The sequence below is a fragment of the Opisthocomus hoazin genome, chromosome 4 (genome assembly GCF_030867145.1).
Source record: "Opisthocomus hoazin isolate bOpiHoa1 chromosome 4, bOpiHoa1.hap1, whole genome shotgun sequence".
In the NCBI taxonomy this organism is placed as follows: Eukaryota; Metazoa; Chordata; class Aves; order Opisthocomiformes; family Opisthocomidae; genus Opisthocomus; species Opisthocomus hoazin.
The window spans coordinates 7,388,205-7,401,133 of record NC_134417.1 but is presented as its reverse complement, the minus strand read 5'-3'; the positions used below and the strand labels follow the sequence as shown (position 1 = coordinate 7,401,133).

General features: G+C 44.3%; 1 protein-coding gene across 1 annotated transcript in view; it reads right to left on the bottom strand.

Moving 5' to 3' along the window:
- PXYLP1 (2-phosphoxylose phosphatase 1) overlaps window positions 1–3,885 on the bottom strand; it is a 62,508-nt gene extending 58,623 nt beyond the window's left edge. The window contains exon 1 of the mRNA XM_075417299.1: window positions 3,820–3,885. The gene's annotated coding sequence lies outside the window, so the exon portion shown is untranslated. The remainder of the gene's footprint in view (window positions 1–3,819) is intronic.
- Window positions 3,886–12,929: the final 9,044 nt, after the last annotated feature.

The following is a 12,929-nucleotide window of genomic DNA, read 5'->3' as shown; positions in this document are numbered from 1 at the left end:
CACACAGACCAGCCACCTTTGTAGCCCTCCTGGCAAATGCTCCTATTATTATCTTGCACAATGAAAAAAAATGCTCTTTTTTGCTGCCTACGATGAACCATTACATTTATGATTCAGGCATTATCAGAGCACAGTAAAATGACATTATCGGATTTATTTTTTTTTTAAAGAATCATAAACACTCCTTCTCGCAGTACACCTTCCCACTCTTCATTTCTCACTGAGCAAGTATATGTCTCACTCAGCTACAATCAGAGACCACCCAATACTTTCAAGACAAACAAGAACATTAATTTTGAATTCTGACCTAAACCCGATACCACAAAGCCAGCCACACGGGCAAAGCTCACGTGCTCCTGCGTAGACATAAGTCAAGACTCATGTATCCTCCGCTACAATTTTTAGACAATAAAATTTCCAAAACTTTCTGCCCTAAATGGTTTGCAAAACCGAATGCTTGCTTAAGGGGACTCCATTTGGCTTTTGCCAAAGTGCAGCCTGATTTTAACAGAACCTGAAGCATGTCGTGGTCTGTACGACATTTCTAGTATCTCTCTGGAAAGCGGCTACATAAACCTTCAGACACCACCATCGTATATGTAGCTTTGTGATCAAATATTTCCATTTCTATTTCTACTTCTGTGTAATTTATACCATACACTGGCCTGCATTCATTACGGAAGGCATTCTGGAAAGCATTTCAAAGAAAAAAAAAAACATATGTATTTTAAAGCACAATCTTTTTATCAGTACTGCAATATTTCAGTACAATTCCAGGAAAATTACCACAACAGTAAAACCCATGCAAGTAGAAATCTTGCACAAAATCTACATTTAAAGCCTCCTAGCAGGCATTTGGCATTTCATCCCTTTTTGCTACACAATTTAAGTTTTCATTTTTAAATAAAATTTACCACCCAAGCTAGAGTATTTTTTAAATACAACTTTCTGAACATGGATCAATGCATAGCTCACTGACTCTACTGCCTCACCCAGCAAGTCAAGATTCAAGGCTATGTTCAAACACTTTCCAAATGCGACGCGCTGCTTGAACAGTTTTGACCCAAACCATGCTGTTTGTCCAACATTTAGACAACTGAGATTCTTTTTAAGTAAATCCTTCCTCCCTCCTGAGGCTGCCTTCTAGCAGCATTTGTGTGTGCTTGCCAGCGCAGCTGAGCTGCCATGCTGTCTTTTCATGCACCTTGTCAGTAACTATCTTGGGCATCTACCAAAGCCTTCCTATATCACCTATAACAAAATCCTTCTTCTTTATCCTCTCAGACTTCCTTCACCAAAGTATTCCTTTAACACCTAAAGCAGTAGTTGCACATTTTATGTGCACTTCCCAACACTCCATGAGAGAGCACCTTCATCAATTTGGTAGAGGCAGACTTTAAAACCCCACCCCCTCAAACAATTAAGGTCCCACCACCTCCTTTGTAGCATTCATCATATCCATAAATCTCCTCATATCTAAATCATAAAGCATATGTTAGTAGGTAGCTTAACATTTAATTCCTACACTTATTTGATGTACGTTTGTGAGCAACAGGCATCTCATGGTGGTTTTTTGCACATTAATTGCCAATTTTTTTTTATTACTTAAAAGAGAATAAAAACCTTGGGGAGAGGAAAAAAATATGCAACCAGAACTGATCATAAATCCAGGTAAAAGCCACTCTTAGGACTACATGAATTCATGATTCATCTTTCAGGCAATAATATGCAGATACACTTAAGATGCAACCCTTTTATAACTAAAAAAAAAAATTTAAAAAAAATCTGCAACTTCAGCAGAAAAATCATCCAGAAAATCTCAACCATAATCTAGTTTCAAAGGTCTCCTATGAGATTATGAAAATGAACAGACACCTACATAAAAATACCTCACAAGACACTTAAGGTTTCTTTTGTCTAAGGAGGTTGTGAGGGAAGAGAAGTATGCAAAAATACACGTGCCTTTGTAAATCCACTGGAGGAAGAAAACTTCATGAAGGACAGTAGTTTTGCACACCCTGAAGCACTGCTTTTTGTGTGTGCTTGTTCCAAGATGCCCACTTTTTAAACTAAAAAAAGCCCAGAAGACAAATGAAGGCTGTTAGAGCAAAGTAAGTTCACAATTATGAAACTGAAACAATATACCTACATGCTTGAAACCCAACCAGAGGTACACCTCTATTTAGACACATAGGTACAGACACATAGGTTTAGCTACATCAACACAGTTTTATCACTCTGTTGTCAGGCCTTCACACAAGACCCTGCTGTTCCTCAATACTTCCTTTCTTGTGGAACAGTGAGCTGTTTCAGTATGTATTGAATCTTATAAAAATTAATGTTTCAGCAGTGCTGAGCTTAGAGAAAATATTTAAGAGTCTACAATTAAAAGGCATTAGAGAGAGGAGCATATGTTTTAACCATGTGGACTACTTTTAGTTACCTTTTTGAGAAGATTAAAATTAAGCAGCTTTTGCTTTTTATCCCACTCGCACCCTCCTACTACAAATTCTGAGCTAATCCTCCTTCTACAGACATCAAAACAGGGCATAAGTATTACAGCTACTTACTGCCAAAACACGTTAGTTTAATATCCCATTACTATTGTAATACTGGCACAATAACTTATTATATGTGACAGCTTTTGCAGTTAGTCAAGGATAGAGCCACTTACTCTGTAGTTTCTTCATCCACATAAAACCATAGTTGTAAAATTTGTAAAAGAGAAAATGTACGGTCTGAACTAGATGCTCATCTCAGACTATAATGCCAGAGAAAATCAAAGGCTTATAAGGTCATCTCACACTCTCTTCCCACCCTGTCATTTCCATTGTCCCAGCCTTTACGTAAAGTGATCTGTCCAGCAATTCAGGTTATGGTAATTACAAATATATTATTTAACCCCTTACTTCCCAGCATTTTAAAAAATACTTTCACAGATTTTTTTTATTTTTAGTTTTTAAGTGCAACACTCTGCATGAAGGCCAAGACTATCTCCATGTCAGAACACACTTCTGACGAAAAGCCCGCGCTTGTCCAAAGGTTCAGGATTATTCTTCAGCAAACTGCAGCACGGAAATACTCTGACAAGTCTGTTCAAGGCTCTAAAAATACCCAGGCTAAAGTACAGATAACGAAAAGGACTGCTGTCAGATACACTAAAGACTACAGGCATCAAAAAAAGAGGTAAATCCAAGCGAAGCTGCTCCACTCCAGCCGCGGTGTATCGCCCAGCACCAGCCCGCGGGAGAGGCACGGCAGCCCTGCCACAGCACCGCTCTGTTCAGCGGCCCGGCGCCCGGGGGACCCGACGAGCCCGTTCCAGGGCTCTCGCCCCGCGGGACGGCCGCCCGCCCGCCCGCCCGCACCCACCGTGCGAAGCCGCACAGGCGCCGCACTCCGCCCGCCGGCGCCGAGACCCGCCCGTCCGCCTGCGGGCACCAGCCTGAGGGCGGACTTCGCCCCGCCGCCGCCGCCTCGCCGGGTGCGGGGCAGCTCGCCGCCGGTTCTGCCGGCCCGGCCGCGGCCGCCGCCGCCCGCGGCCGTTCTGCTCCCCAGTCCCGGGCGCGCGAGGGCTCCCCGGTGCGCGGGGCAGGCGACACCGCGGCGGAGCCTCCCCGGCCCCCGGAGCCGGGCGCGGGGCGGCCGATCCCGCCGCACTACTAACGTCCGAGCCACAAGACTGCCCGCCGGAGCCGCCAAGCGCGTACCGGAGAGATGGAAGCACCGCCGATGCAGCCGGGTCGTACCGGGGCACCGGCCCGAGCACCGTCCCACTCTCCCGGCCGCGGGGACACCCCCGCCCGCCGCGCCCCTTACCTGCGCCGGGGCCGGAGCCGCCGCCCGCCGCCACGCCACGGCGCCAGCCCGCCGCGCACCCCGGGCCCTGCCAGCACCGCCCCTCCGCGGCCGCGCCGCCCGCCGGCGCCCCCTGCCGCCCGCCCCGGAGCCGAGCGGGAGGGGACCCCCGCCCCTCCGTGCCGCGCCTCCCCGCAGGGCGGTGCTGCCCACGCCACCGGGGCACGGCGGAAGGCCCCGCCCGGCGCGCGCCGCCCCCGGGCCCCGCCCTCGGCTGCCCCGAGACGGGGCGGGGCGGGGTCTCCCAGGGCCGGGAGGCGGGGGGGGGCGTTGTGCTGGTTTCAGCGCTCCGACGGCGAACTCCGTCATGACTGCCGCCGCGGGAGGCTCCGGGACCGGCGGCAGGCGCCTGGTCCGAGCCCCTCCCGCACCGGAGCCCTGTTCTGCAGCTTCTCGGTGCTTCCGGCACGCAGCAGATGTCCGCCGGTCCCCCGAGATACAGCGCGAACGGCTGGCGCGGCCCGGCAGGGCGCTCGCTGCGAGCGGCTCCGCGGGCAAGCCCTGCTCCCGCTTAGCGTAGCGGGAGGCAAGGCTGGAAGCTGTCGTGGCCCGCGGTAAGAAACGGCGTTTCAAGTCCTCAGCATAGGAGCCTTCCACTAATTGCAATAAAAACATAAAACAGATGTATTCCCTCGCATAGCTGGTGCAAGTGAAGTCATTTCGTAGCTTGGCAAGTCCTCCCCTGGCTCTGCTGCCAACGAAGAGACTCCCAGCTAACCAGCCTTTTGCTCGTTCTGCTCCACCGGCCGGAGCGCCCATTCGATCCCACAAATACACCGATTTTTCATGTATCCCTAAAACAGATCCTAAAATTCATTCTGCACATTTGGGGAATGCCTTAATTCCCTTTACCCACCTACTTTGACATGTCTATGCAGAACCCATGCAAATACTGGGTGATCAGAGCAGATGCGCTGACACGAAACATTTGGCACCAGGGTTTATGGCAAATGGCTGTAGGGCTTTTTTGTTGCAGTCTGGAATCGCTTCAAAGCGCACACAGGGTTCAGATATTCCTGCAGTTCCACCTGCAACCCTGGGTGCTTCTGCCAGCTTCCAACTGGGTGGTCACGCTGCTCTGCCAGCCAAGCTACTTATCTGTGTGGCCTCTCTACTCTTGGGTCACGGTGACCGGTGGTCACTGCCCTGTGAACAGCAGCATGGAGCCAAACTTGCGTGCTTTGATACTTCGCGTCCGCAGAGCCAACACACCTACGAAAACATTGGGCGTGTTTTTCTAGCTAGGCTAGTACTTTTGTCTGACTGGTATGATTTCATCTGGGAATGTGCTGAGGTTCTCCATCTTCTTTCCTTTTGTGATAAGAAGTAGGAATTAATCTAGTTTTAGCCAACACAGTGGTGTGTGAAGTGGTCATCCAGCTGCAGATCGGAGTTGAGCCTTTACCAACTGCTGCACTTTAAAAACCATACCCAGAGATGCTCAGCGGCACGGCAGTCGGCCTGCCAACAGACAGCTCCACGTCAAATACACAGACACTACTCTTCTTCCCTGCTACCAGCATTGCATCAGATCAGAGCTAATCCATCATAATGATTTTCTTATTTTTTAGAAAACTAGTGCCGACCATCTGAAGAAGAGCAGTTTGTGAAAGAGCAGAAGGCAAATTGTGGGAACCTGGATGTGGAACAGTGAGAGTTCAGACTGCTGTTCACTAGGATCACTTTAGGGCATTTTAAGATTGCACAACGCCCAGCATTAGCACAAATAAATCTGGCCGTTCCCTACCCAGAAAGCAGAATGCATACTTTACAGAAAAATCACCTTCATATGGAAACAACGATTTACCATGATAGCAAATGCTTTCCAGGGCAATTGCATTTCCATCTCCATCCAGAACAAAGTGCAGTTCACCAAGGATTTGAGACTCAGGAACTGTCAGTCTGTTCCCCATGTAATAAAAGGATTTAATTTTCTTCACAGAATGTTTTTGCTTTGGGGAATAAAGTAAGGTTGTCTATATAGACAAAAGAAATCAACTTTGTTAGAGATAAAGTCATTCTAATATTTATAATACAGAAGACTGTGTACTTAAAGGTTGTTAATAGCCTGAAAATTTCTCTGGAAAAAAAACCCATACACTTAAATTTGAAAGATTAACTTAGCAGAGACAAACTGAACACTCACAGGGCAGAGCAACTGCAATAGCTGTCTTCGGAGGAGACTTGAAGTTATGCTCAGTCACACCGTATCCCCTCACTTGATATTCTTGTCAGTTGGATCTACTTTCTCCTCTACATACCAGTGTGCATCCAGTGATCTTCTCACAGTACAAATACTACTTCCTATCATCAGAATTGGCTCTTCTGCAAAGTATTGTAAAGGTATCCTTACAGTAGAGTGAATTAGCTACAAACAAAAATTTTGTTGCATTAGCCAAACAGTAGCCGTGAGCACATATGGATGCTAAAACTGTAAGCTCGCTCACTAACATCCACCAACTGCTCCTGAAGCAATCCACAATTAGAAGTGGTCAAAACACTCTAGCGTTCCTCTGTTGGACCTCAGTCCCAAGGGGTAAACTGGCAGCCTGAACTGTAGAGGATAGGTCGTGGTAAAATGCAGCCCCATCGTCCAGGGAGGGCAGTTCTAATTTTACAGCTTGCTTAGATTTCTGAGCTCCTGGTCCTACTCCTACTTTTTTCTTTTTTTTTTTTTTTTTTGGAGAATTACGTATATTCCAAGTGTTAGGTGGGTTTTTTCCTCCCTCTCCTTCATTTCTAATCACAGAGTCAGAGCAACTACACATCCTTCTGTTCGCCAGAGTTTCTGAACAGGAGATTCTTGGGAGAAGGTATGAGCTGACTCAGGCCTGTCCCGCGGACAAATTATAACACACACAGTACCCAATTAATTACTTTCCGCAGCATAAAATAATTCAATTTTCTGTTTAATCCTACAGCTAATACTCCTGTAAGAAACAACAATCAGGAAGTAAACCCAAGGACTTTACCCAAAATACCAGCTAGATCCCAGCTACTGCTCTTAAAAGCTGTAACATCAATGGAGTATAGTACCTAACCACGAGTGAGCGTGCAAGAGAGAGCAGCAAGTCATGGTTCCACAGACAAGTTTACAGTCAGGTTTGCTCATAAAGGAGAGTTTCAGGCTCTTCTAAGCTATTCTAAATTTGAATTATGGAGTATTTTACACAAGGTAACATTTGGATAAGGTATTTCAGTTCTCGGGTTACTTCTGCACTCTTAACAGGTTCAGGCCCTATATGTTTGTGGGGTGTTGTTTTGGCTTTATTTTTCTTCTTTTAAGAACACAAGAGTTTCAGCAATCTGAATCATTCTTTCAGTTCCATTGTTTGACTTTGGCTGGGTTTCTCAGCTACATGCCTGAATGCTTTAGAGTTCTTACTCTCTCTATAGCAAAAGGTCCCTTCTGACAGTACCCTGTTCTTCGCAAGCGCTGTTTTCAGTTTGCTAATTACTGACTGGGATGCTTTGTGTCTCAGCCCTACTGCTTTTAAGTATTTAAAGAAATTGCTGACAGTTCTGGAAGGAAACCCCTTTGAAAACAGTTATTTATGCCTGCTCTTTGCCGCCGCATACCTGAAAGCTGATGTCATCTCTTTCGGTTGCTTTCTGCTTGTTCCTGCATGATTCCAAGTGTCACACGGCATATCTATCCAATGCCTGGCAAAGTTAGCCCGGGTCTTATCGCTTTGAGTGCCTTGATGACTTGTGTATCTTTCAACATTACGTTGCTATAAACTCCTGGGATGCCAATATTGCTACCCATTAAATTACCTCAGTCTGCATCTCATTGGATCTTTTGGAATCTTTTAATAATGTCATGACCATTGGTCTGGATACAGTGCCACAGCCACTTGCCCACATTGCTGTAACTCTTCTGTTGCGTTACAGCAGCTTCTGTTTTCTTCAGAGGCTGCCTGTTATCTTATTGTCAGCATTTCTACATATATGGCTTTAGAGCATTTAAATTATCTCTGCAGGGAGTCACTCAATTCAACCCTCAAACATGCTATTTTGCAGTGCATCGTGTTCATGTTAAATGTTATGTTTTCATCTCTTGCTCTCAGGCTTAACTTCCTGATAATATCATCACACTCAGCCTCATCAACTTCAGCAGTAATCAAGCAATCAGCAATTAAAGTACGTACTAGGAATATTACCATGTTTCATTATTTTTCCTCTAGTCTTTCACTGGCTGATTAAACCCAAAATAATAATTACAAATTCTACATTGTTTCTAGCTGGTATTAAACAGATACAGCAGATGATGCCTTATCTGGCTGTACTTGCCCATATTCCCCTTTCTTCTGGACAGCATCATAAAAAATCCTGTTCCTTTTTCAGAGTGAATGGAATTCTGCTGTTTGCACATGACTATGTCCTGGAGTATAAACAGCTATATAATAGTCCTTCATTTGGAAAATCATCTGATTTAGTTGCAGGATTTTCAAAAATAAATTAGGATCTCTGAACAAATGTAACTTGAATAGTTAGTTTGGCCCACTACTTCCTCCTCCCTTCGTTTTCCAAGCCCCCCTGTCATGCGGCTGGATGTGCACCAATCACAGGATTAAAATACAGGCATCTCATCCCAGCAGGTCCATAATTTATCCCAGCAGGACCCTACATGGTCACAAGAGAATTGCCAGTGCATGTCAGAATAACAAAGACTTGTTAATTAAGTCATTCAACCCCACCTCATTCAGCTACCTACAAAGGTAATTTAAGTATTCACGTGACAGGTATCACCAAATGGCAATATTGCACATCACATTCCAGTTGTGCTTTTTCTAAATGTGCAAACAGGGTGGTCATATTTTGAAGAAAACAGCTTGTTGTCACTCCTTTATGGAGAAATTACTGCAAGCAGCAGAAACCACAAACTAAATTTGGGGCTGACGTTTTTGAAAGAGGAAGTCTGTGTGGGACCACACTCATGGAGGAATGTATGCAATATAAATAAAATTTTTAAGTATGCTAAGAAAACACCCATATCGTGTATTGCCGATTTCTCTCCAACAGAAAGCCAAACACCTGTTTCCACTTTGCAGGGGTTCACTGGTAGTCATTGTAGACAAATTTCTTCAGTATGGACATGCTAGCATAAGACATAGTATGAGAACCATAGCTCTCATTTCACTCAGTGCCACTGGAAAGGAAGCCGAAGTGACTGCTTTTTTTTGGCATAATGCCTTATGACACATCATACATCAGTTCTGATCAAAGAGCTTCTGTTCATAATTCATACTTCAAAGGTCATTTGACAGCATAAACAAGTGACTCAAACTCTTGCCTTTTGTTACCATCTAAGATATCTTTTAATGAGTAATGGTTACATTGATAATCAGTTATTCTATTCATAGATTTTTGTCTAGGTGTTATTCTGAACACATAAGTTTGAACAGCACATGTAATTAGAAATGACACAACTTCTTGAACAACAGCCTTAAGCCAAAATGTTAAGGAGCTTTGTTCTTAAATCACCCCTCTTTGCCTCTCCGAATAGCAGTCAGCAGTGTAGGGCTATGAGATGGAACCGACTTGGAGAGAGCACTCACCTTTGCCACTCTAGTATGCGCACTATTTGGCTAGCTTATTATTTCACTTATGTAAAGCTCCATTTGGTAATTTTGTTCTAGGATTAGCTTCTGAAAAGAAACTCCACAAAGGGTTTAGCATAGTCTTCTGAACACACAGATCTCAGGTTGTCTGAGTATGTGTCACTGCTTTTATTTGCATTTCAAACAACTCAGATGAAAGTCCAAATGCCCAAAAAGGCAGCAGGTGCTTAGAAAACGCCTCAAAACCAAACCTCAGAATAACTACATATATACACAACTACTCTCCAGTGTCATTTATGGTCCCAAACAGCTCATTCTGTCTCCCTGGCACAAGGCAAGCCATTCTTACAGCACTTGAACGGTTCTAGGGGTAACCAAGTCCAGCTGCTCTGCCTAGGAAAGCAGCACAGCTGCCTGCTCGCAGTCCAGAGTTGCTGAGGAAAGGGGAAAAAAGGTGGAAAGTACCCACCACCTCAAGAGCTCCATTCCCAGGGTCTCACAAACCTGACTAGAATCTGGATTGGAATTTTGAACAGTTCCCTTAGGAGCAGCAATCAGCTTCCTAGGCAACCAGGGTGGCCACGTTGCCGCACTGCTTACACGGAGATAGGAGGAAGGGGAGGGGGTGTGGAAATATATGTATATATATCTAAATTGCCCTTGTACACTCACAGGCGGATTTCCTAGTTCATAAATATTCTTGCTGCAAGCTGTGATTTTACTTGAATTCAGATTCGACTTATCAAAGTGATAGGCAGTAAAGTTCTTCAGAGTGACAGCTTTTAGCCCTTTTGTTGCTGGGTGAGTTGGGACCAGATAGTCAGATGCCAGCAAAATTGACTTTAGAGTGTCTGAATGCTTATCTGTGCCTGAGGAATGCCCAGGTACCTCACTGGGGAAGATTTTTCACTCCTCTGGTGAGCAGAACTAAAGAGCTGTCCATGAAGCTAAGTGAATTTTAAGCACGTGGTATGCTGTTGTACTTAGTTCTCAGGGGAACTGCCATCTTTGAAAGTCTAATTAAGGAACCTACCTAGAAAAAAAGCCCTCAGCACTGACATTATCACTGCCAACTTTGTTCTTACCCCATTCTCTGATATGCTTCAAACTTGCCCATGAGGGGCCCCAGCCAGACATGAAAAGGGATGGCTGTTCGTCCTTAGTCCTTGTCCTTCTATTAAACGCAATGCCAAGGGCACCCATCTAGCAAATGTACATTCCCCTGCTGCTGCTGTCCAAAACCTGAAGATGAGAAATGCCTTGGCATACTTGATGGAGACACACACAGAAGCTCATGTTGACATGCAAATAGGATTCATACTGTACACTTTGTCACCAGGGAGTCAAAAATTTCAGGTGGAACAGGACATGTCAGTCTCTTTAGCCTATAGTCAGTAACGCTGGTTTGCATTAAAGCCAGCAGTTATGGCTGCATTTGGCATACTGACCTGATGTTCCATCAGGAAAGAATATATACATGAATACAGATAACATGGGTGGGTGTACCAAAAACAACATTCAGATGAGAATATTAAGTCATTGTGACTTGAAATATGAAGAACACCAAATAAACTTGGTATCTTAGTATCTTAGCTTCCTATTTCTGTGAACAAATTCATTGGCTGAGAATGCAAGACATTTATAGTCTGGAGCCGTGTCCCAGTTTAAGTAAAGATAAATAGTACAGCAAGACATACCTTCCCAAACTTTTAATATTTACTGCATATAATTAACACTGACTAATATATTGTTACTCAGCAAAAGGCTTCTTCTACACACGTACATGCACATGCTGCTGTATCAGATGAGCTTCCAGTATGAACACATACAACTGCTCCAAGGCAGGAATAGTAACGTGCTAAGCAGATATAAAGCCAGACACTTCAATATACTTTTTTCTAACTATATTTAATATTCATGTCAGGAATATCGCTCAATTTTAAGGCTCAATTCTTCTGCATTAGCATACAGAAAGCACTTCCCCAGTATTGTAGGAGTAAATAAGAAAGTGGGTAGAATGTAGTGAGTGAATGAGTCATGTAGTGTTTTCTCAGCACGACAGAGGAAAAGCAGTCAGTGTGGCTAAGCCAGGCTTCTCTGTTTGTACACCCACATAGGGTGTATTTCAAGTATTCATTTCCTCCTCACTAGTTTTAGGTTTGTCAAACGAACAAATCCAGTAACGGCAGGAGTAGCTCCAACCCTTGGAGAACTTACTTTCAGACAAGGAAAAACTTACTTTCAGACAAGCCAGATTTTAATATTTGATTCAACCTGGATGAGCCCACTGTGAACACCAGTGATGAACAGGCAAGAGGCAGTATTCTGAGAAGATCTAGATAAGGAAACTGTAATTGTAACACTGCCTGATTCCTTTCAGGTCACTTAAGCTGCTTCTATTCTTACAGATCTTCACCTAGGACATTCTGGGGAGAAAAAAAGTCACCATTCTACTCTATACCTAGGGACTCTTTAGCCAGTTAATTCCTAACCCTTCCCTTGTCTTTTTTAAGGTACTAGAATACTTTGCTTTTCCACTCACAGCTTTCAGATACTGCACAGCTGAAGCTTCAGGGATCAAAGCCAGAGCTTCATCAGAATTAGGTTTTGACAATATAACTGAAATAGAACAGAAACTGGGAAATAATTAGCAGCTGAAAATAAACATGCACATAGTCAGATGCATGGACTTTTAGGAAAGAATTTCTAGATATCAACAAACTTGCTCAAATATTGAGGTGATGGACCAGTGTTCTACACTGATTCGGCATCTCAGAACAGCTGAGAAACTATCAAGCAGGTCGCTCTTGCAGATGTGAATTCCTAAACCCATTTCTAACATCATTTTTCCTAGCAGAAAAAGAAAAAGCATACTAGCTCAAATCCTTGCTATTAAAGCCCTAGACAGATCTTTATTTTTGCTAGAACATGAAGCAGAATTGGCAGGTCCAATAATCATGTTTTGGAAAGGTGTTTACAGTTTCCTGCCATTTGAATTTTGTTAATGATTTAGTAACACATTACTACAGCCTCATAGGTCATAGGTCTCCTTACTTTCCCAAACTCTAGGGCTATTTCCTGAAGTTGTCTCCATACTCCTTTTTTAAGTCTCCCCTTCTTTCCTCTGAAAATACAATTTAGGAACACTTCTTACATAGGGGAATAGTTCCACTACCTTCAGTAGTGTTTCTGCTGATTTAAAGCCATATAAGTGATATCAGAAAAAGACCTACTTGCCTCAGGGTTTTGAAGCCCTGGAGTTAAGTACCTTTGATTACGAGGAGTTCATTTTGTGCACACCCCATTCACATTGCTTCTAAACTGCAGCTGCGTACTTGGGGGAAGCAAAAGGGCCATCTGCTCCCTATGGGGCAGGGAGCAAGAACGCAGCCAGGGGCCTCACCACCCGGGGCCAGCCCCACTGTACCCCAGCAAGGCAGACCCAGAGGTGGGGTCCAGGTTCAACCAACAGTCCAGATTCTCAGATGATTTCTTGGTGAGGAAATA